General features: G+C 46.6%; 1 protein-coding gene across 1 annotated transcript in view; it reads left to right on the forward strand.

The window, feature by feature from the left end:
- LOC146784046 (acyl-CoA dehydrogenase family member 11-like) overlaps positions 1 to 22,373 on the forward strand; it is a 502,630-nt gene that overhangs the window by 160,649 nt on the left and 319,608 nt on the right. The window lies entirely within an intron of this gene.

The following is a 22,373-nucleotide window of genomic DNA, read 5'->3' on the forward strand; positions in this document are numbered from 1 at the left end:
GGTCCACAATAATCTGTATTTCCGGGTGGGGGGTGGCCAAGCTAGTTGCCCAACATGACGTGCTCGGGGAGAGCTCCCCCCAGCATCCTGCAACAATTTTCTAAAATCCTCCGTAAATCTATACTTCTGCGTTGCCTTAATTCCTGCTGGGAGGACCATCTTGTGGGTGACCTCGGAGAAGCCCCCAAACAGTATTTGTATTGCGGGGCCAATGCTAGAAGAGGCGGGCCCAGCTGCAGAATAGCGGGCTCTGAGGTTGAGGCACGGGGCGTTACCTGAGCCTGCAGTGGCTGTGCACTGCTGGAGGCCGCAGAGGACCTGCCTGCTTGGGCCCGCGGCAGCTGGTGAGAGGCTAGCGGAGAGCGAGCTGCCGCAGCGGGCCGGTGGGTTTGGAGGAGGGTGGCCCGCGTGATGGCGGCGTAGAAGCCTGGCCCCCCTGTGAGGCCTTGACTCTGCAGCCTGCTGCCGGAGTTGCCTAAACCAGATGCCAGCCCGCACCGACGGCAGTCGAGGACAGACTGTACTGGGCAGGTGAACACAGGTGGAGCAGAGAAACTAGCAGCAGCAGGCCTCCATCGGGTGGCCTGCGTGGGAGCTGCTGCCTGCCCTGATCTTGGCCTCCCTGCAGCGCCCTTAGAAGTGGGCCTTGGCTCCCTTTTCAGCCCAAAGTGGCTGGGCCGGCTCTCTCTGGGAAACGGGGGTGCCAAAGAGACACAAACAGGGGACGTCTCCCCCTCCCTCCCCAATGTACAGGTTGACAACAATAGGAGCAGCCTAGTTGGAGTGGTCTAGCCTGACAGCCTGAAGCAGTGGGCCCAAATGAGTACTGATGCAGAGGCTCACACGACTGCGACAGTGAGCAAGGGGTACAGAGAACTCAACCCTTTGCCTCCATCACCTGTGATCCCCTCTCGCTTGATGCGATGCCGAGCAGACGGGGGGATGTTCATGTGAGCAGTGGACAACGCTGTGCCATTTCTTTCCCCGAACTCTGAGAAGGGGGAGAGTCACAGAGAGTGGCATTGCGTGTGACCCATCCTCTTTGGAAACATGAGTGCTACTGGAGCTCCCCCACCCAGAATTTTTGCAGGGTGGCCCACATCCTGAAAGGGCCGCGCGGGGGAGCCTGCAATGGGTGAATTGGCGTGGAAGGCCTGGTCCTATCATTTGGGTACGGGGGGGGGCCCTTGCAGGGCTCCCCGGACCTGAGGCCGAGACGTGAGGCTCCGACCTCCTCACTCCCAATCCCCGCTGAGAGTGACATGTTGAGGTTGGCTGTGGGGAAGCCCTGGGACCGGCTGAAAGTGGTGACCGGACACTGGGGACCTGTGGTGCATTTGTAAACCCCCTGATCTGTCGGGCACCGTGCCGGTCGAGGAATCCAGTATGATGCGTGGGAAGGCTGAGAGGGAATTTCAGCAACTGTGTATGGACCACTTTATGAGAGCTAGAAACACCAAATGTGACCGGGGTGGAGGAGAGATGCACACCTCCAACAACTGGAGCGGAATCCTCAGGTGCTCAAATTCTGACACCGATTGAGGCCTCCAAACAGGTCCTGGAACACAAAATGTATACAATCACCATTGGGGTGAACCTGCTGAGCTCGCATCTCTGGGTGATCTCAAAGCTCTCCAAAGAGACTGAAGGAAAGGTACAGGCGCTGACACAGGAAGTGAAGACATTGACGGCCACAGTGCACAACCTGTCGGAGGAGGCTATGTGCTTTGAGAAACACCTTGAAGACGTGGATGGCAGATCTTGCTGTTGTAACCTAAGATTTGTGGTGTTCCCCGATGACCTGAGGGAGAGGCGACGGAAGTCTTCCTGGAGCAATGGCTCACCTGACTAATAGGGGAGTGGACACTATCTAACCTCTCCGTGATAGAACAAGCCCACAGAGCCTTGACGCGACGGCCTCCATCCAGGGGCCCCCCAAGTGCTATAATAGCCAAAATCCTTAACTATAGAAACTGCGACACAATACTGCAATGGGCCAGAAAGCACAGAGACCCTAGATTCGAGGGGTAAACGATACGGGTCTTCCCAGACTACACCCGCGTGGTGCAGGCCCAACGAAAGTCATTTCTGTCCGTTAAGTAGGAACTCCGATCACTTAATATGCAGTGTATGCTGAACGTATTGGAGGGAGGCCGCTTACATTTCTTTGGCTCCCGGAGGAAGCATGGGACTGGTTGGGCCGCAGAGAGGGGGTGCTGTCAGGCGGAGGTGTTTGGGGGGAAGCCCATAAATAGACTCAGCGGGTCAGCGGAAAGGCATAAATGGGGGATGACCTAAGATGGAGTGCCGCCACGCATTGAAGTGGAACCGGATGGCACGCTGGGCCTGGCAGGAGAAGATAACTGAGATGATACAGAGGCATCAGAGGTGGCTTCCCCACGGCTGTTGTCGCAAAATACTGTAAAATGACTGGTGTGTGGAGAGGTGGTGGTTGTTACTGCAGGTGGGGATAATAGCTAATCAAGGTCTGACCAGTTCTCAGTGACTCAGGCCTTGGCCATCAATAGATTAGCCTGTTGCAATGCCAAATATGTGAAACTGCTGAAAAGCTGGTGCTTTGAGACCTTTGGAAGAACTTGATTGGAACTCGAATCCCGTTTTTATGACTTAAGTAGGTTCCCCTGTTAGTTTTAGGTAGCTTTTTATGGAGGGGGCGGGGTTGGGTGACCGAGTGTCAAAGTCTAAGCCAATGGCCTCAAAACCACCAAGATTATGCTTTATGCTTCAAATTTAGGCTAGGAGTTCTACTATTGAATAATGTTACATACAAATGGTAGCGTGCCTTTACAATCAAAAATACTTGTCCAGACCAGGTGGAGCATGAAGTGCCCTTTTTGTTCTTTGGGCTGGTTTATGTTAATGCAAGGACAAAATGGCTTCCGCAATAGCTGCTCATTAAGGCTATATGAAGTGTAACCTATTCTTTGGAGTTATTTAAAACTGATATTACAAGACAGGAGGTATTTGCCATCTCACGCTTTTTGTTGTCTGCATTGAATTCAAGGAGACCTTTTAAAAAGTAAATTATAGTTTACTGAAAAGAGTTCGACAGGCAATGCTCATTCATAGTCCTTATTTATCTCTTGTTTTTATATATAGTGGGCACGTGTTGGGTGTTACTATGATCTTTGTTGAGAATTGTTTATTGTAAAATGTCCTTAATTGTTATATTTTTAATGCATTAATTAACTTTTTTTATTATATATATTGCATTTTATTGCCTCAAGTTTTAGGGACTCTGTCTCGAAAAAAACTAAATTAACCATTGATGCTGTTTACAACATGGGCTGCTAAGAATGCAGAGTAAAGGTCAGAAGTATTAGATTCTGTTCACTAGAATGGGCCTGATTCACAAATTTACATGTGTAGATTTCCTCATGTGTAAATCTGATTCACCTAGGGGTAAATCTACACTATTCTGCTATTCACTATTTCCAAGTGTAAATTTACACCCAAGTATAGACATACATATATACAGCCCACAGTGGAGCCCCCAACAACAGGATGTATGTGTATAAAGTTACTAATAGTAACCTCTCAAATATAAGTAGTTATTTTCCACTGTTGAGTTCTCCCTAGAGGGACAGTATAGGAAAAACAATAAAGTTTCTTCTTCTTTTTTTAAATTAAACACATTTTAACATGTATATGTCAAATAAGTTAAAATATTTATTATAAACCTAGAACTATTAACCCTTTTGCTGCCAGGAGTTTCCCCACCCCATGCCACGCCCTTTTTTTGACAATTCGGGGTACTTCGTGCTTAGGCCCCCATAACGTATTGTCCACATAAGGTATCCACACCAAATTTGCATCCTTTTATTCCAACATCCTGAGGATTCTAAAGGTACCAGGGGACTGAGAAATTAGGCAAACTATAGCTAAATTTGTTTTTTCTGGGGGAAAATGGGATAAAAGTGCTTCAGAATAAGCATCTGGTTTCTTCCCTGCAAATGGTATCAACGAAGGGTTTGTGGTGCTAAAAAAAAACATCTTCTCAGCTTTCAGGAACAGGCAGACTTTTTTCAGAAAACCAAACTTTTCTCACAGTTCTGTCATTTTACTGGGACATAGCCTATTTTTGCTATTTTGTGTGCTTTCAACCTCCTTCCAGTTAGTGGTAGAAATGGGTGTCAAACCAATAATGGGTCCTGGAATGCTATACATTTCTGAAAAGTAGACAAAATTCTGAAAACAGCAAGGTGTCATTTGTGGAGATCCGTCAAGGTTTTTCTATGGAAAGTAACAGTTGAAATAAAAGAATATTTAAATTTAGTTGAAAAATAGCCATTTGGGCCTACATGTTCACCTGTAAGTTCTAACTATGGTAGATTGTTGAAAGCTATATACCGCTATGTCCATGGTACCCTTCTGGTTGCGGGGTTATATGAGGCTTGTATGTTCACCAAGAACCCGAGGTACCCAGCGCCAAAAACTGTGTTGCACCTTGCCATTTTCATTGTGTACCTGGTATACAGTAATTAATTTGGTAAAATATAATCAATCAAAACAATTATTGAGCGCGCTACTCACCCATGAGGGTCCCAAGGCGCTTGGAGGGGGGTGGGGGGGATGAATCAGATACTGATCGAACAGCCAGGTCTTAAGAAGTCTCCTGAAGGTCAGCAGGTCCTGGGTCTGTATCAGGTGGATGGGGAGGGTGTTCCATGTCTTGGCGGTGAGGTGGGAGAATGATCTGCCACCGGGGGTCGTTTGGCGGATGCATGGGATGGTGGTAAGGGTGAGGTCAGCGGAGCGTAGCTGGCAGTTCAGGGTGTAGAATGGGAGTCGTTCATTGAGGTATGCTGGTCCGGCGCTGTGGAATGCTTTGTGGGCGTGGGTGAGGAGCTTGAAGGTGATCCTCTTGTTGACCGGGAGCCAGTGCAGGTCTCTCAGGTTGGTGGTGATGTGGCTGTGGCAAGGGATTGCGAGGATGAGGCGTGTGGAGGCATTTTGAATGCGTTGGAGTCTTTTCTGGAGTTTGGCCGTGGTTCTCGCGTAGACGGCGTTGCAGTAGTCCAGCCTGCTGCTGACGAGGGCTTGGGTGGCCGTCCTTCTGGTTTCGGTGGGGATCCATCTGTAGATCTTGCGGAGCATGGGGAGGGTGTTGAAGCAGGAGGAGGAGACATCGTTGACTTGCTGGGTCATGGAGAACGTTGAGTCCAGGATGAACCCCAGGTTGCGTGCGTGGTTGGTGGGTGTCGGGGTAGCTCCCAACGTGGCCGGCCACCAGGAAACTTCCCATGCGGAGGGGGTGGAGCCGAGGATGAGGACCTCTGTCTTGTCAGAGTTCAGTTTCAGAAGGCTGGTCATCATCCACTCTGCGACGGCCTTCCTTCCCTCGTGGAGGTTGTATTTGGCGGTGGCCGGATCCTTGGTGAGGGAGAGGATCAGCTGGGTGTCATCGGCGTATGAGATGATGTTGAGGTGGTGCGCTCGGACGATGTTGGCGAGTGGGGCCATGTAGATGTTGAAAAGGGTCGGGCTGAGGGATGATCCTTTGGGTATGCCGCAGGTGATCGTGGTGGCTTCGGATCTGAATGGGGGGAGATGGACTCTCTGGGTTCTGCCGGTGAGGAAGGAGGTGATCCAGTGCAGGGTTTTGTCGCGGATCCCTGCGTCGTGGTGGCGTGTGCGTAGGGTGTGGTGGAAGACGGTGTCGAAGGCAGCCGAGAGGTCCAGGAGGAAAAATGGATATCAAGGAAACCTATGTATTTCTGAAATTGGAACACGATATGGAGTTTATAAGCAGTGTTTATTTATGCATCTCTGAATTTGTGGGTAGCCATATTAGCATGTGAATTAGAGGGTATTGTTCAAAGTGACTTCTTTTTTAAACACTGTCTTACATTTGGAAGGCAGAAATGCATACAAAGACAAATAGTAAGCACACTTGTTCTACTTGTGTGGGTAGGCCTTAACACATGAAAACTGACACTTTTTTCGCAGTGTGTCTAACTGTGAATTTTGGGCCCTAGCTCATCTGGCGCCTAGGGAAACATAGCACACCTGTAAATTTTTTTAAACTAGACACCCCGGGGAATCCAGGATAGGTGGATTTGTGTGGCTCTCACCAGGTTCTGTTACCCAGAATCCTGTGCAAACCTCAAACTTTGTAAAAAACAAAACAAAAAAAATACATTTTCCTCACATTTCTGTGATGGAAAGTTATGGAATCTGCAGGGAGCCGCAAACTTCCACCCAGGCAACATTCCCCCAATTCTGCCGATAAAAATGGTACATCTCTTGTGTGAGTAGGCATAGTGCCCGCTACAGGAAACAGCCCAAAAGTCAACGGAGACGCATCACATTTTTCCAGTGAAACTGACCCTTGTTTTGCAATGTGCATAGCTGTGGATTTTGGAACCCAGCTCAGCTGGCACCTTGAAAACCTAGCAAACCTGTACATTTTAGAAAACTAGACACCCAGGATAAACCAGGATGGGGTGACTTGTGTGGCTCTCACCAGGTTCTTTTACCCAGAGTCCCAGGCAAACTCAAACTTTGTCATAAAGAACACATTTTCCTCACATTTCTGTGATAGAAAATTCTGGACTCTGCGGGGAGCCACAAACGTCTACCCACCCAGCACTCCACCAAGTCTCCCAATAAAAATAGTACCTCACTTGTGTGGGTAGGTGTAGTAATGTGCATGTTGAATTTATCTGTTAGACCCAAACAGTGACCCTCCCATTTTGTTAAAGGAGAATTTCAACATTAACGAAGTCAATTTGCATTCTGGCTGTAATGAGTATACCTTGAAATTGAAGGGTGTTTTTCCCAAAGTCTTCAAAGATGATCTAGGCTGTTTGAATGATTACTGTCACAAGATCATACTCAAACCAGGAGCCGTTCCTTTTACCAGCAAGGTACGGGGTGTCCCTTTGTCGGTTAGAGAGGAAATGAAAAATCAACTAGAGAAATTAAAGTTAGAAGGAATTATAGAAGAGGTTGAAGGAACGCAGTGGTTGGCTCCGGTGGTCGCTGCCCGAAAATCGGATGGAAGTCTCCGTCTGTGCATTGACCTTAGAGAACTCAATAAACATGTAGTCGTAGATAAATATCCACTTCCAAAAATCTCTGACATGCTCATGCTTCTCAAAGGAGCTAGAGTATTTTCCACAGTCGACCTCAAATCGGCTTACCATCAAATTAAGTTAGATGAGGCCTCTAAAGATTACACGTCGTTCATAACTCCTTTTGGGACGTTTAGATTTAGGCGCCTACCATTTGGTCTTGTTTCGGCAGCCTCGGTTTTTCAGAGAGCTTTGGAGCGAGTTTTAAAGGGTCAGAAAGGTGTACAAATTTACCAAGACGATGTTTTGATTTATGGGAAAGATGAAAGCGAGCATGATTTAAGAGTTAAGGAAGTGTTAGAGAAATTTAGTTTACACAATCTCACAGTTAGGATTGATAAGTGCAAGTTCAGGAAATCATCCATTGAGTATTTAGGACACACGATATCTGGAAAAGGAATAGAACCGAAGAGTGATTTAATTCATTCTATAGAAAATTTATCATCACCCAAGTGTAAAGAAGAACTTATGACATTTTGAGGGATGGCTGAATACTGTAGCAAGTTCGTTAGGGGTTTTGCTGAAAAATGTGTGCACATGCGCACTCTTTTGTGCAAAGGTGTTGCATTTGTATGGTCCAAGGAGTGTGAGGAGGAATTTATCAAGATTAATGGGTATTTGAAGGAGACACCTAGATTAGGAAGTTTTGATCCTACAGCCAGTACTGTTCTAGTTACTGATGCAAGTGCAAAAGGCTTAGGCGCTGTTCTACAACAGGAGACTAGTGGCAAGACCGAAGTCATCCTTTTTCTGTCAAGAAGTCTCAGGGGTGCTGAATCTCGATACTCGGTAATTGAAAAGGAGGCGTTAGCTGTCCATTGGGCGATCAAGAAAGTAAAGAACCTGTTGTGGGGTATTAAATTTGTAGTTCGCACTGATCACAAACCCTTAGTTGAAGTTTTTAATAAGAAGGGAACTGATGCCATTTCGAGCAGGATTTCAAGATGAGTTGTTGATTTGCAAGGTTATAAATTCAAGGTGGAATATTTACCAGGGGTTCGCAATTATACTGCTGATGCGTTGTCAAGGTTAGTCTCTCAAGATAATGTTTACCTAGATCATGAAGAAGAGGAGGAGCTTGAATGGGTGTGTGCCAGAGTGTGTGGTGGGATCAATGAAGATAAATTGAAAGAAGAGCCTAAAAATGACAAGGAACTTTAGGAGTTATCTTCGCTCATAAATAATGGATGGGTCAAAAAAGGTCAAGGTGCCTCAGAAAAGTATTGGAATGTGAGGAGTGAGTTATCCATGTCTGAAGGTTTGATGTTTCGTGGGACGAGATTGATTCCCCCTAGGTGTTTTCGGGAAGAGTTAATTACTTTAGCTCATAAGGGCCATCAAGGCATTTCTAAGACAAAAGAGAGTATTAGACTCAATTATTGGTGGGCTGGAATGGATCTTGATATTGAAAGGTTGATGCGCGAATGTATCCCTTGCACTCTTAGTGAGAAAAGTTTAAAACCTAGGGTGCAGCCTATGGTTATTAGGGATAGACCTAATGCGCCTTGGGAAGAATTATCTCTAGACATATTAGGTCCTGTCGGAAGTAAGGAAGGTGAAGTTTATGTGTTTGTTTTGATTGACCTATTCTCAAGGTGGCCAGAAATTAGAATCACTAAAAACATTGACTCTAAACATGTTATCTCTTTTCTTATGGATGTGTTCTCTAGAGAAGGTCTCCCTGGACTGCTTCTTACAGATAATGGTGTCCAGTTTGTTTCTAGGGAGATGGAGGAGTTTTTAGCAAAGTGCTCAATTAAACACAAGCGTTGCTCTTTATCTCATCCAGAGAGTAATGGAATGGTGGAAAGATTTGTTAGGGTGCTCAAAGAATCTATTTCGTTATCTAAACAAAATAATACAGATTGGAAAGAAGGAATCAACAAAATTGTAGAAATGTATAGAATAACACCTCATGCGACCACTGGTTGCACACCTTTTGTTCTCTTAAAAAAGAGACAGCCTAATACTTTCATCACTCCTTTCTGGGTTAATCAGAAGGTGGAGAAAGTCAAAGGAGTCAAAACCTCATTTGAGTCTTGGAGGAAGCGTGAGTCTGATAAAATTATTGATCGTAAGGTGAGATTTGATGAGAAGAAAGCTGTAAAGAGAACATGTGTCAATGTAGGTGATTCTGTTATGATAAGGGCGCCTCCAGGACGGAAGGCTTCTGAAATCTTTAATAAAATTCACAAAGTTATAAAGGTTTTTTCCAACGCCATCAAGACTGAAGACTCCAGAATTTGGAATCTTAATAGGATGGTTGTTATCAAGGGCACAAGGGAAAACAAACTTGAGGAAGAAGCTGCCTTAATCTCAGATAGGCAGTGTGTTCCTAGTGCCACAAGAAGAAATGACAAAAGGATCACTAAACTTCCACAGAAATTCAAAGACTATGTTAAAGGGTGATCCATACATTTTACTTATGTTTTTGTGTAATATTTGTATACATGTTTATCCATACTTTTCACTTTTGGTTTTTGTATAACATTTTTTTCATTTTGTAGGAGGAGGATGTGTAGTAATGTGCATGTTGAATGTATCTGTTTGGGATACATACTGTTTCTTGTACATACTGTTAGTTCCCCTTTAAGGCTAGATACTGTGATGTTGTTGTGGTTGGAATGGCTCCATGGAGATGGAACACTTTGGGGCTTGGGAAAGTCAGTTGCACCTGACTTAATGGACTGGATGGATGGGATCTTACTTCTTCTGGAATAAACTGAACCATGTTACACCAAAGCTATTTACATATTCTTCATTTGGATGTGCAACTTTACAGTAGGTTCTGTGCCCGCGACAGCAAACGGCCAAACCGCAACATGAACACATCAAATTTTTCCAGTGAAAACTGCCCATTTTTTCGCAAAGTGCCTAGCAGTCGATTATGGGCCCTAGCACAGCCGGCAGCCAGGGAAACCTAGCAGACCTGTCCTTTTTTAAAAACTAGACACTCTGGGGAATCAGGATGGGGTGACTGGTGTGGCTCCACCAGGTTCTGTTACCCAGAATCCCTTGCAAAGCTCATACTTTGTAAAAAAAAAAAAAACATTTTCCTCACCTTTCTGTGATAGAAAGTTCTGGAATCTGTGGGAAGCCACACACTTCCAGCCATCCAGAATTCCCCCAAGTCTGCCGATAAAAATGGTACCTTACTTGTATGGGTAAGCCTACTGCCTGCAACAGGAAATGGCCCAAAACTTATTGTGAAGACATCAAAATAATTTATCACAAAACAATCTGGTTTTGCAAGGTAGTCACCCACGTTTTTGGTCCCGGGCTCAACGGCCATCTAGGGAAACCTACCAAACCCAGACATTTCTGAAAAATAGACACCCGAGGGGGGGTCCAGGGATGTGTAGCTTGCGTGGAACCTCCAATGTTTTCTTACCCAGAATCCCTGCAAACCTCAAACTTACCTTAAACACACATTTTCCTCACATTTCTGTGTGGTAAAGTTGTAGGCCGACAAATTTCCTACCACCCAGCATTCTCCCAGGTCTCCTGATAAAAATGGTACCTCACTTGTGTGGGTGGGTCAAGTACCTATTTTTTGGGTTTTTTTGTCAACAGTCTTTTTATTGAAATTTTTCAAGAGCATATCATTACATAGTGCTGTTCCAAACCCTCCTCTCGCTTCATGCAATGTTAGTCTATGAGGAGGTACAGTTTCTTCGTTTCAGAGAAGATGCATGCAGACACATTTAGGATAAACAGCACTATTGTTCATCCTCGTACAAAAGTCAACTAATACCTAAAACCCCCTCCCAAAACATTAAGGGTACACAGAGTTTCAATGAAATGCGTTTGAATGTATGGTTTGCCTGGTCTGTTCAGGGAAAAAACCTAGAGGTCTCTTTCCTATATCGCCATCTTGAGCTCCCCTTACACCCTAAGTTTTGTAAAATTGGAAGAGGTGAAGAGCCCGGGTACATGTAGTGCATGCAAACAGGGGAAGGCCCTGTGATAAATACATCACACAAGAGGTCCCCATGTGTATTCAAAGTTTTTAAATGGGTCTGCTAGCACGCTCGCCATCCTCTCCATAGTGAGATCCTGCCACAAGCGAGAGTGCTATTGGGTCATGGAGGGTGCCTCTTTCCGTTTCCACGCCACCACTGCCATTTTGGCTGCCCCTAGACAAAGCCATAGAATAGATCTATCGCTTATTGTTTGGTGTTTGAGAGTGTCAGATCTGAGACCCAATAGTGTTGATCCTAAGTCAGAGGGGATGGGGTAACACAATATATCCTTAATCTGTGCCAAAATCTCTGTCCAGAATGATCAAATCGTTGGACAGTCCCACAATATATGCCTAAAATCCCCTTGGAGTCCACAGCCTCTCCAACATAAATCAGAAGTCTTGGGAAAGATCAATTTATGTTTCATAGGGTACAGGTACCAATCATAAATTACTTTATAGTGGGCCTCTCACATTCCCATTGATTGAATTTGTGTATGTCCATTTACAGTTTGTACCATTACTTTTCTGTGGTGCTCACCGCCAAAATATGCTCCCAGACTGGTCTGTGCCTGGGTTGCTCAGTATGCAATGTGGACTGTAGTATCTTATAGAGGTTTGAGATCTTGCGTTTTGTGCTCTTTTCTAATTTCGCTAGCTTATTCATTGGCGTGAGCTCCCTAGTCGCTGCTTCTCTAACTCCCCGGGTGAGGACCCAGTGTCTTAGTTGAGTGGAATGATAATATTCATTGGCTGTGAGGTTAAACTCCCTCTGACAATGTTCAAATGTGAGGATATCCTAATTATGGAACAGATCAGAAATCATACAACATCCCCCATCCTTCCACACATCGAAGGGTCCCAGTGTGCATGCGGGCAGAAACGTTGGGTTATAGTGCATGGGCGTGAAGGGTGATGGGAAAGTGGTCAGGGAAGATGACCTGTGGATATCGTCCCACACCTTAAGGGTAGTTGTAGTAGGCATACTTAGGTAAACATTTGGTGGACGCTCCACTTTGGATTTCCAAAGTAGGTCCCAGATGCTCATCCCCGCCACTGCCCTATCCATGTATAGCCAGTGTGTGTCGGATACCCGGGATGACTATTCTGTAATCACACGAAGTTGGGCTGCTTTGTAATATAGATTCATGTCTTGTTGTAAATTAAGGACAGAATGTGATTAAGCATTTACTGAAAACATTAGTGTTTCCCTTTTATCGTGTTTTCCTCATTATGTTGGCCGAAGTCCGGACTCCATTTTGTATTGACATGCTGCCACGTGTTCACCACGAGGAGAGTCCGACCTCTGTGTTAGTTGCTCTTGTAATCTGCCTAGCAACAGTTATAAATAGCTCTCTCTTGTCCGTCTGGCGCATGCCCAGACTTGACCACATCTGTTATAATTAGCTTTGCTTGACCATGTGTTTTCGCGGGCCCAAGGAGTGTGTTAGCTCCGCCCATGTATTGATTTGGTATCGAGAATGACCCTAAATGGTAATGTTCTTCAACTCTGTGGTATCCACCCACTCATGAGCCCCTCTGTTGTGTATAAAAGGGGACAATGTACGCAATTTCTGTGTGCTACTCCTTGCAATACTGAAGAGTGTTGTGTGGATTGTAGGACCACCCTTAAGGGTTAATAAACGTTGTTTTTGTACTTTGCAGTTTCCGTGCCAACTTCCTTATAGATTTCGTTACAGAAGAGCGAACCCTTGTCTCTTGCGGGCCTAGCTGGGGCTTGTATTCATCAATTGGCGCCCGTCACGTGGGGCTCATCGGCGACTCGGATGCCCGAAGGACTGGTCGCGACGAAGGTGAGGAGTTTGGCCGGGGACGTGATCACTGCCAGCGGCGTCTTAGCCTTGGCATCCCGAGGTTTTTCTTCCTTCCCTTCCGAGCTGACCATCTGGGTGGCGCCGGTCATCGACTGAGACCTCTTCTGTCGGTCCTGCCGTGAGAGCCGTTTGGGCGATTGTGGAGCTTGGCAGTTGGAACCTGGACTCTTGATTGGTAAGAACCGTTGTACGGTACTTGCTCCGAGTTTTGAAGCCTGGTCTGGCTATTTGAGTTTGATTGATGGTGACTAGTCATATTTTGAATTTGTCTTTGTGAAAATATATGCGTTGCAACACATATAGGCAGGTAATGTGGAGAAATTTCTCCGGAGCTGTGTAAACTTTGAACGGCGCAACGATTAAGTGCCATTTTTTTTTGATAATACTGCATATTTTGCATTATTCCTAGCATGCCTGCTTTTAGCGCACTTCGTAAGTGGTGCTGCTGTCTTGGGAACCGGTTGAACCTCGAGGAATCTGCTCCAGCTCCCCCAGAGGGGACTCCTAATAGGGATATGTACGTGAAGCATGGTCTTTCTTCCATAATGTACAGCACGTTATGGAGGAAATATACTAGGAAGGATCCTGAGTTGCGATGGCCTTTGTATGGATCGTTTGATATACGTAAGATTGAGTATGTGGAACAGTGTATGTGTAAGCGACGTGCTCGTCAGGATATGTTTGAGTGTGTGCGATTATGGGTGAAGGAAGTGCGTGAGCGAGAGAAACGTGAGAAAGCGCTGTTTGATAAGGAGCAACGAAAGAATGATCATATGCGAGCGCAGGAAGCGAAGCGTCGGGAGGACAAAGAGCAAACGGACAGACAAGAGAAAGAGCGTAGGCTACAAGTTTCGGGTCAATATGTTGTTCGTCAGCCGCTTTATCCTGTCCTTAATAATCCTGATGACGATTTTTATTTACTAGATCGCTCTCCGCCCCCTTATGTTGGCGCATCTGCTCCACGGCCGCAAGATTCTGGCCCGGCTCCGGGTAAGGTCGACACACGGTCCATGTTAAAGGCCGAGTATATGGCTGAGCTTCGGAAACTTTCCCTTCGTGCACTTAAGGGCAAGATGTCTATGGAGGAGTTGTTCCATGCTTGGGGGTCGTGGCAAGATAGAGAGAGGGTGTATTTTCTGTCTCATTTTTCAGAAGAAGTAATTGCTGCTTTCCGAAAATATTCTAGTGTCCTTGAGCCTGCCGACGTGTCTTCGGATGCCGGAGCATTACGTAATGGTGTTTTTTCTCCCCCTAAGGCTTCTGAGGCGGCTCGGCGGCTGTTCGCTTTGCGGGACGAAGTGCTGGCCCTTAGAGAGAAAGCACGTCAACAAACGGAGGAGGAGAAGCAGTCGGATTCGTCTGCAGCAGGGGGCCACCCATCCGCCTCCCAGTCAGATAAGGATGACATAGTGCATGTTAAACCAATGCGAGAGGCGGCGCCTTTGTATGTTCCTCCTAAGGGAGCAGGGACTAGCTCGGATGTTAACTCCGCCGATGCAAGGGGATATTTTGTATATAATTGGGTTTATACTCCATGGCATAGGGCCGATGTTATGGCATTAAAGAATGCGCTGCCCGACCCCCGCAAGAATCCAGCGGCCTTCTATGAAGAAGTCGAGGGGGCCTTGAATTCTTGCATTATGACCTTAGCGGATATAGACCTATTCTTTGGCCTTATCCTACCGCCGGATACGTGGCGCTCTGTCCGGAAGGTAGATGATGCGGTTGCCTTCAAGGCCCGGTGGTCTGACCTTGAGGATGAGGATAGGGAACGAAAGCCCGCACAGAAACCCCCCCAGAATATTTTAGATCTCCCTGCGGCTATTGTGGCTAAGTTGAAGACGATTATCCCCCCTAAAAAGATTGACTGGAACATGTTAGCTGCATGTAAACAGAAAGTTGACGAGTCAGTCGCGGACTTCTTTACGCGCTTTGAGGAGACGTTTCATGATTTTAGTGGCCAGTCGCTTACTGACGACACGGGCCGCCACCTTTTCGCGGACAAATATGTGGCTAATCTGCTGCCGGCAGTTGCGGCCCGGTTAAAAGCGAGTGAGAGTTCTTGGTCCTCCGCGACACCGACGGCCCTTCTGACCATTGCTCAGTATTATGAGCGTCAGGAGCACGAGGCGAAGGGCCAGGAGGAGAAGAAATCGAAAGATCTTAAAACCAAAGTGATGTTAGCACAAGTATATGGCCCGCCCCGCCGGGGTAATAATAGTAGGGGAAGGGGTGGATCTTATGGTCCCCCTTCGGGCCGATCGGATTTGAATAGGAATCAGTGTGCGTATTGCAAGCAGTTGGGCCATTGGGCCAGGGATTGCCCAGCGTTGCGTGCTTCGCGTCAGGGGCACACTCCGGGTGGCCCGAGAGGTAGAGGGGGCTTCTCGAACTTTAGAGGGAATTCCAACGATAATGTCCGTTTCGATACCGCTGGACAGCACCGAGATAGCTCAAATGTTTTTGATCGCCAGCACCAGTATCATGTATCGGACATCGATCGCTCAGGATATCATGATTCTCAGCATGCATAGGAATGCGTAGGATGGGGGTCCGAATCAGTTGAGGTGCCGGTCGATCAGACGGGTCCTTATGTATCGGCTGAGGTTTTAGGTTCTACTGATCAGTTCCTAGTGGATACAGGAGCGACACGTAGTGCATTGTCTAGGTACTTGGTTCCGGGGGCTCCCCCATCCGGCTCAATAGTTACATCGGTAGGGTTTGACGGTACACTCTCCCGAAGCCCTCTTTCACAGCCCCTTGCATTTAAAGTTGATTGTTTTTCTGCGCCTTGTCCGTTTCTGCTTGCTCCGTACACACCGGATAACATTATGGGCCTTGATATGTTAAAGTACTTTAGGGCTACAATTCGTTGTTCCCCTGAGGGTGTGAGGGTGATTTTAAATGACAACTACCCCCGATCTGGGCGGATGTGTACAATCTCAGAGGATGCATTGTTGGCTACCCTCCCCCAAGCTTTATGGGCGACTTCGGACACAGATGTCGGACAAATGGTGATTCCTCCGGTCCACATTAGTGTCCAGGAGGGGGCGGTACTACCACGCCTCCCGCAGTATCGTATTTCCCAGGAGGGCGAGGAGGCTCTCATACAGATTGTGCAAGACCTGATCGCAGTGGGAGTAGTGGAAGAAGTTCCCTATAATATCTGTAACAGTCCGATTCTCCCAATTTTGAAAAAGGACACGGATGCAAAAGTCTATCGGTTTATAATTGATTTGAGGGAGGTAAACAAGATCGTGATACCTCAGTACCCGGTGGTTTCCGATATCACGACGTTGCTTACCTTGGTCCCGCCTACGGCGACCATGTTCTCAGTGATTGATTTGAAAAATGCCTTCTTTTCTATCCCCATTCACCCTGATAGCCGATTTCTTTTTGGGTTTACATTAAACAATAGATCTTATCGTTTTTGTAGAATTCCCCAAGGCTATACAGAAAGCCCTAGTATTTATAGTCAGGCTTTGAAGCGACAGTTGGATTCCTTTGTTTTACTTGAGGGGGTCGCTCTCATTCAATATGTCGATGACATCCTGTTGGCGGCTGACACCCTGGAGTTGTGCGAGAACAGTACGATAGCCTTACTTTCCTTTTTAGCATCCCACAATCACAAGGTCTCTAGGAAGAAATTGCAATTCTGTAGACCAAAGGTGACTTATTTGGGTCACCTTTTGTCTAAGGAGGGGCGTGCACTCACACCAGATCGTATCCAAGTAATTTTGGACACATCTAGGCCATCCACGCAGAAGGATGTGCGTGCATTTTTGGGTCTTGTTTCTTTTTGTAGACAATGGATATTGGGGTTTTCACACATAGCTAAGCCATTACTAGCGCTCTTGACAAAAGACACGCCCATCCCGATCCCCTGGTCAGATGAGTGTGACGCTGCTTTTCAGCAATTGAGACAGGCCGTTTGTTCAGCACCAGTGTTAGGGACCCCTGATTATGCAAAACCCTTTTCGTTGTATGTGCATGAGAAAGATGGATGTGCATTATCAGTCTTAGTGCAGATGCACGGCGATAAGCAGCGCCCTTGTGCATACTTTTCGGCTGTACTTGATCCTGTCGCCCGAGCATTGCCGGGGTGTTTTCGCTCGGTTGCGGCGACAGCTGTGTCAATACGGCAGAGTGAAGGAATTGTATTGTCCCATAAACTGTTGGTGTTAGTTCCCCACGCTGTTGATGCCCTGCTTAATCAAACAAAGACGCAGCATTTGACCAGTGCCCGTTTAACGGGATATGAGTTGACGCTTTTAGCTCCTCACATTACGTTAAAAAGGTGCGTGACATTAAACCCGGCCACATTGTTGCCATACCCCGAGACCCAGCCTGAGGCACAGAAAGCGCATGATTGTATTCTTGTGACTGAGGAACAAACAAAGGGTCGTATTGATCTCCAGGATACGCCCTTTTCAGATGTAGATGGAGAGTTGTGGGTGGATGGATCATGCCTGAAGCTACCAGATGGTACGACTTCAGCAGCATATGCAATTACCACGTTACAGACGATAGTGGAGACAGCACGCATACCACAGAAATCAGCTCAAGCAGCGGAACTGATAGCGTTAACACGAGCGTGTGAGCTTAGTACAGGATTGTGTGTGAATGTTTACACAGACAGCCGCTATGCCTTCGGAGTAGCGCACGATTTCGGCCTACTCTGGAAGGAGAGAGGGTTTCTAACGTCACATGGGGTGCAGATAATGCATGGGGAGTTAGTCCACAATCTTTTAACTGCATTGACATACCCAAAGAAAATTGCCATTGTTAAGTGTAGTGCCCATAGGAAAGTAGTTGATAAGGTTGGAGAAGGGAATGCGTTAGCGGATCGAGTAGCACGGGAGACTGCGATGCAGCCCGGTACTACTGCCATGTATGTAGTGAAGTCACAGGTGGAGAGATGGCATGATGCGAAGGAGGAAGTGCGAGAAATACAGAAGACCGCTTCTGACAAAGAACGGGAACAATGGGCTAGCGAAGGAGAACTGGATGACGAGGGTTGCTGGAGAAATAAGCAGATGGATAGATGGAAATTACCCACGGCTTTTGTACAACCTATGGTCCAGATGGCACATGGGCTAGCACATGTTGGAGCTTCCGCAATTGTGAAATTGCTTACCCAAGTCTGGGAGCATCCAGAGATTGCTAGCACGGCAAAGAGGGTGGTGCAGACCTGTATGATCTGTCTGAAGTATAACCCAGGGAAAGGCACGCGAACTCCAGCAGGAGGATTTGCGACACCCACTGCACCCTTTGAGGTTCTGCAGATGGATTACATCCAGCTTGAGCGCTGTAACAATTTGAAGTATGTTCTAGTAGTAGTTTGCGCCTTCAGTAAATGGGTCGAGGCGTACCCTGCGAAAGACAATACTGCAATGACTACAGCGAAGCTATTGCTGAAAGAGTTTTTCCCCCGATACGGCGTCTGTAGACTTCTGTGGAGTGATAATGGCCCTCACTTTGTAGCAGATGTTATAAAGTATGTCTTGAAGGGCCTAGGCATCACCCAGAAGTTCCACGCCGTGTTCCACCCTCAGTCTGCAGGACTAGTCGAGAAATATAATGGTACACTGAAGCTTAAGATCGCCAAAATTCAAGCTTCAACGTCTTTGACTTGGCCAGACGCTTTGCCACTGGCGTTATTGTCAATTAGGTCGGTGCCACACTCTCGAACCGGCCTTACACCCTATGAGATTGTATTTGGACGCCCAATGAACATTTGGGGTCCACCAAGGCCTAAGGCTGTGTATGATGTACCTTGTGTGATGATGAGTGATTATCTGGCACAGTTAACGGATAACTTGGTTTCTATTCATCAACAGGTCCGAGAGGCGCTCCCTGATCGGTCTACTGGCGAAGGACATGGTCTCCGGCCTGGAGATCATGTAATGATAAAGGTTTTCGACAGATCGAACAGTTTGGAGCCGAGATGGGTCGGACCTGAGCAAGTCCTTCTTGCAACGAGGACGGCAGTGCGAGTCTCGAACAGGAAGAATTGGATCCATTCCTTGCACTGTCGAAAGGTACCGCCCGGATTGGTGGAGTCTGCCGTGCTGACCGATCAACGAGACATCCTAGCAGCAGAGACAGGCCGTGCTGCAGAGCCAAACGACACTGAGGAGCTCTTTCCGGACCATACGACTTCTGGAGGAAGGCGATATCATCTGCGACCAAGGAAGTGAGGTTTCCAGTACCGGGACATACTGTCAGAACGGCCCTTGGGTTAGTGAAACGGAGAGCCAATGAGGCAAGGGGGGGGGATCAGCCCTGCATTAGTGTAGCGACACCCGTCTTGGCCCGCTGGTGAAGAAATCAACCGCTGCCCAAGGGGAAGAGTTCTGACAGACTTTTTAGTTTCAGGAAGACATCAGGGTATTGTTTCCTTTGACATGGAGAAGAAGAAAAATTTTTGTGCGTTGGGGTTCATGCTAACGGTAGCTATCATTGGTATAACCACATGGTTTGTGGAGGAGGCAACTCCAGCCCGAGAGACACTTGTGTTGACGACTCCAGTGCCTGCGGAGCACTACTTTTATACATTGCCATATCAAGAGTTGAAGCATCGACACTCCTATTTGAATAACACTTTCATTCAGATGCTGCATCACACCCACGTTGCTACAAATGCTACGAACTGTTGGATATGTGGGATGATGCCAGCCCATCAGAAGAAAGGAGGCACGCCATTCATACCACTTCCTTTCTCTCACAATGGCTCTTGTAGAGCATGGTACACTCTGTTGTTTGCCACTCGAAAACCGACAGTGGGACGATTGCTTTTCAGACTTAATAAAGAATGCCATCAGGACAAGAATGGATATCCACAAGCGAATGGGACAATTTGGGAATGGGAAGAGTACCGACCGGACAATGAATCCATCCCCTATATCTTCACGAACACCAGAGACACTGTGGGGAAGGATAAATTTGTAATCCAAGTAGCACAAGCCCAAGCGGACCTGTGCGTCCAGAGTGTGGGTTTTATCCCTGTCGGTGTCAGTGATTGTATAACTGTGTTAAACATTGATGGGTTAAATAACAGCACCTTCCTAGCATCCCATAATACCTATTTTGTATGTGGAAATAAAGGTTATTACCGTTTGCCGGCTGGGTGGTCTGGGGTATGCTATGTATCATTCCTATTACCTCCTGTATTCTTAGCACCTGTGTCATATCATAAGGATTTGAAATTGCTGAATAATGTGACTGTAAATAGATATAAACGTACTCTATCTATTGATGAGGTGGATCAAACAGATACCAGCTTGCAACAGTATATTGATTTTAATTTAGGACTGTTTTTCTTTGTTGGAGCCGCTCTGAATAGTAGGAAGATCCGAAGATTAACAAGAGTGGTAGAAGCTGTGACTAATCAGACTGCTGCTGCTCTTGGGAATCTTACGGAAGAATTACAGATTACCAGGATTGTTGCATTACAGAATCGTATGGTATTGGATGTGATGCTAGCTGATCGAGGAGGAGCCTGTAAAATTATTGGAAGTAGCTGCTGCGTGTTCATCCCTGATCATACGCCATCCGTTTATAATGCCATTAATAAACTGCACAAAATAGCAGCTGAAGTCCACACAGAAAACGGCACTTGGTCCTTTTCTGGATGGTTTTGGGCGTTGGTTACTGCCTGGGGTTGGAAGGTTCTAACTGGTCTCTGTATTATTGTAGTAATTCTGTTTCTTTTCTGTATGTGTATTCAATGTGGACCATTGTGCTGTTCCGTATGCATTTCATTCTGCATTCCAGATAAGAAAGCTATTGCCGATGTTGCCCGCCAGAAGGGTCTAGCTAAAGAGGTTAAAGGAATGATGATAATTGACATATACGATGATTATTCTTGGAAGCCAGATGTCTTCAGTAAATGCTGAAAGGGTCGTCTGTTGTAAATTAAGGACAGAATGTGATTAAGCATTTACTGAAAACATTAGTGTTTCCCTTTTATCGTGTTTTCCTCATTATGTTGGCCGAAGTCCGGACTCCATTTTGTATTGACATGCTGCCACGTGTTCACCACGAGGAGAGTCCGACCTCTGTGTTAGTTGCTCTTGTAATCTGCCTAGCAACAGTTATAAATAGCTCTCTCTTGTCCGTCTGGCGCATGCCCAGACTTGACCACATCTGTTATAATTAGCTTTGCTTGACCATGTGTTTTCGCGGGCCCAAGGAGTGTGTTAGCTCCGCCCATGTATTGATTTGGTATCGAGAATGACCCTAAATGGTAATGTTCTTCAACTCTGTGGTATCCACCCACTCATGAGCCCCTCTGTTGTGTATAAAAGGGGACAATGTACGCAAGTTCTGTGTGCTACTCCTTGCAATACTGAAGAGTGTTGTGTGGATTGTAGGACCACCCTTAAGGGTTAATAAACGTTGTTTTTGTACTTTGCAGTTTCCGTGCCAACTTCCTTATAGATTTCGTTACAGAAGAGCGAACCCTTGTCTCTTGCGGGCCTAGCTGGGGCTTGTATTCATCAGTCTGGTAGTGGCATTTCCCCCCTTGTTTTTTGGGAGCCGGAGTTTATGAAGTGATAATCTTGCCCTTTGCCCTCGCCAGATAAAGCGGATGATCATTGTTTTTATTGTTGCGAAGAACCTTTGCTATATCTCAATTGGGAGGCCCAGGAAAAGGTACAAGACTCTAGGCAGTATCATCATTTTGATCGCCTGATTGTGATCTATCCATGAGAGATATATGGGAGCCCATCTATGCAAATCCACTTTTTCTTGTTGGAAAAGTGGGGAATAGTTTGACTTATAGAGATCTTAGTGCCGAGGGGTTATTCTTATTCCCAAGTATATGATTTCCATTTTGGCCCACTGAAAGGGTGTGGAGTCGACCAATGTTTCCATATCTCTCTGCGACAGTGTGAGGTTCAGCAGGTGAGACTTAGTAAGGTTAACCCGTAGACCCACTACTAGTTCAAAGCGCCTCAGTTCCTCCATTACTGTTACTACTGATGATTCTGGGGCTGTGACTTATAAGAGCATAACGTCCGCAAACATTGAAATCTTATGTTCGTCCCCCCCGAATGTAATTCCCTGTATCTTGGGCGTCATACGGATTTCAGCAGCCAAGGGTTCTATGCTGAGGGAGAAAAGAAGAGGTGAGGGGGGCACCCCAGGCAGGTCCACCTCTTTAGGGAAAACGCTGCTGAGCTCACCCCATTGACAAGGACCGTAGCACTGGGACACGCATAGTTCGCTCTTATCATGGCAATAAATCTGTCACAGAACCCGTACTTCCTCAAGGCCTGAAAAAGGAAGGTCCAGTCCACGCGATCGAAGGCCTTCTCAGCGTCCGGCACCAAAGAACCGCCGGTACTGATTTTTTTATTTGCCTTTTCCTCGAGATGGAAAACCCTCCTTAGTCATGAGTTTGCCTACCTTGAATGAACCCGGATTGATCCGGGTGGATTAGTTCTGGCATTAATGATTCCAGCCTACTCGCCA

Source organism: Triturus cristatus, chromosome 11 (genome assembly GCF_964204655.1).
Source record: "Triturus cristatus chromosome 11, aTriCri1.1, whole genome shotgun sequence".
Lineage (NCBI taxonomy): Eukaryota > Metazoa > Chordata > Amphibia > Caudata > Salamandridae > Triturus > Triturus cristatus.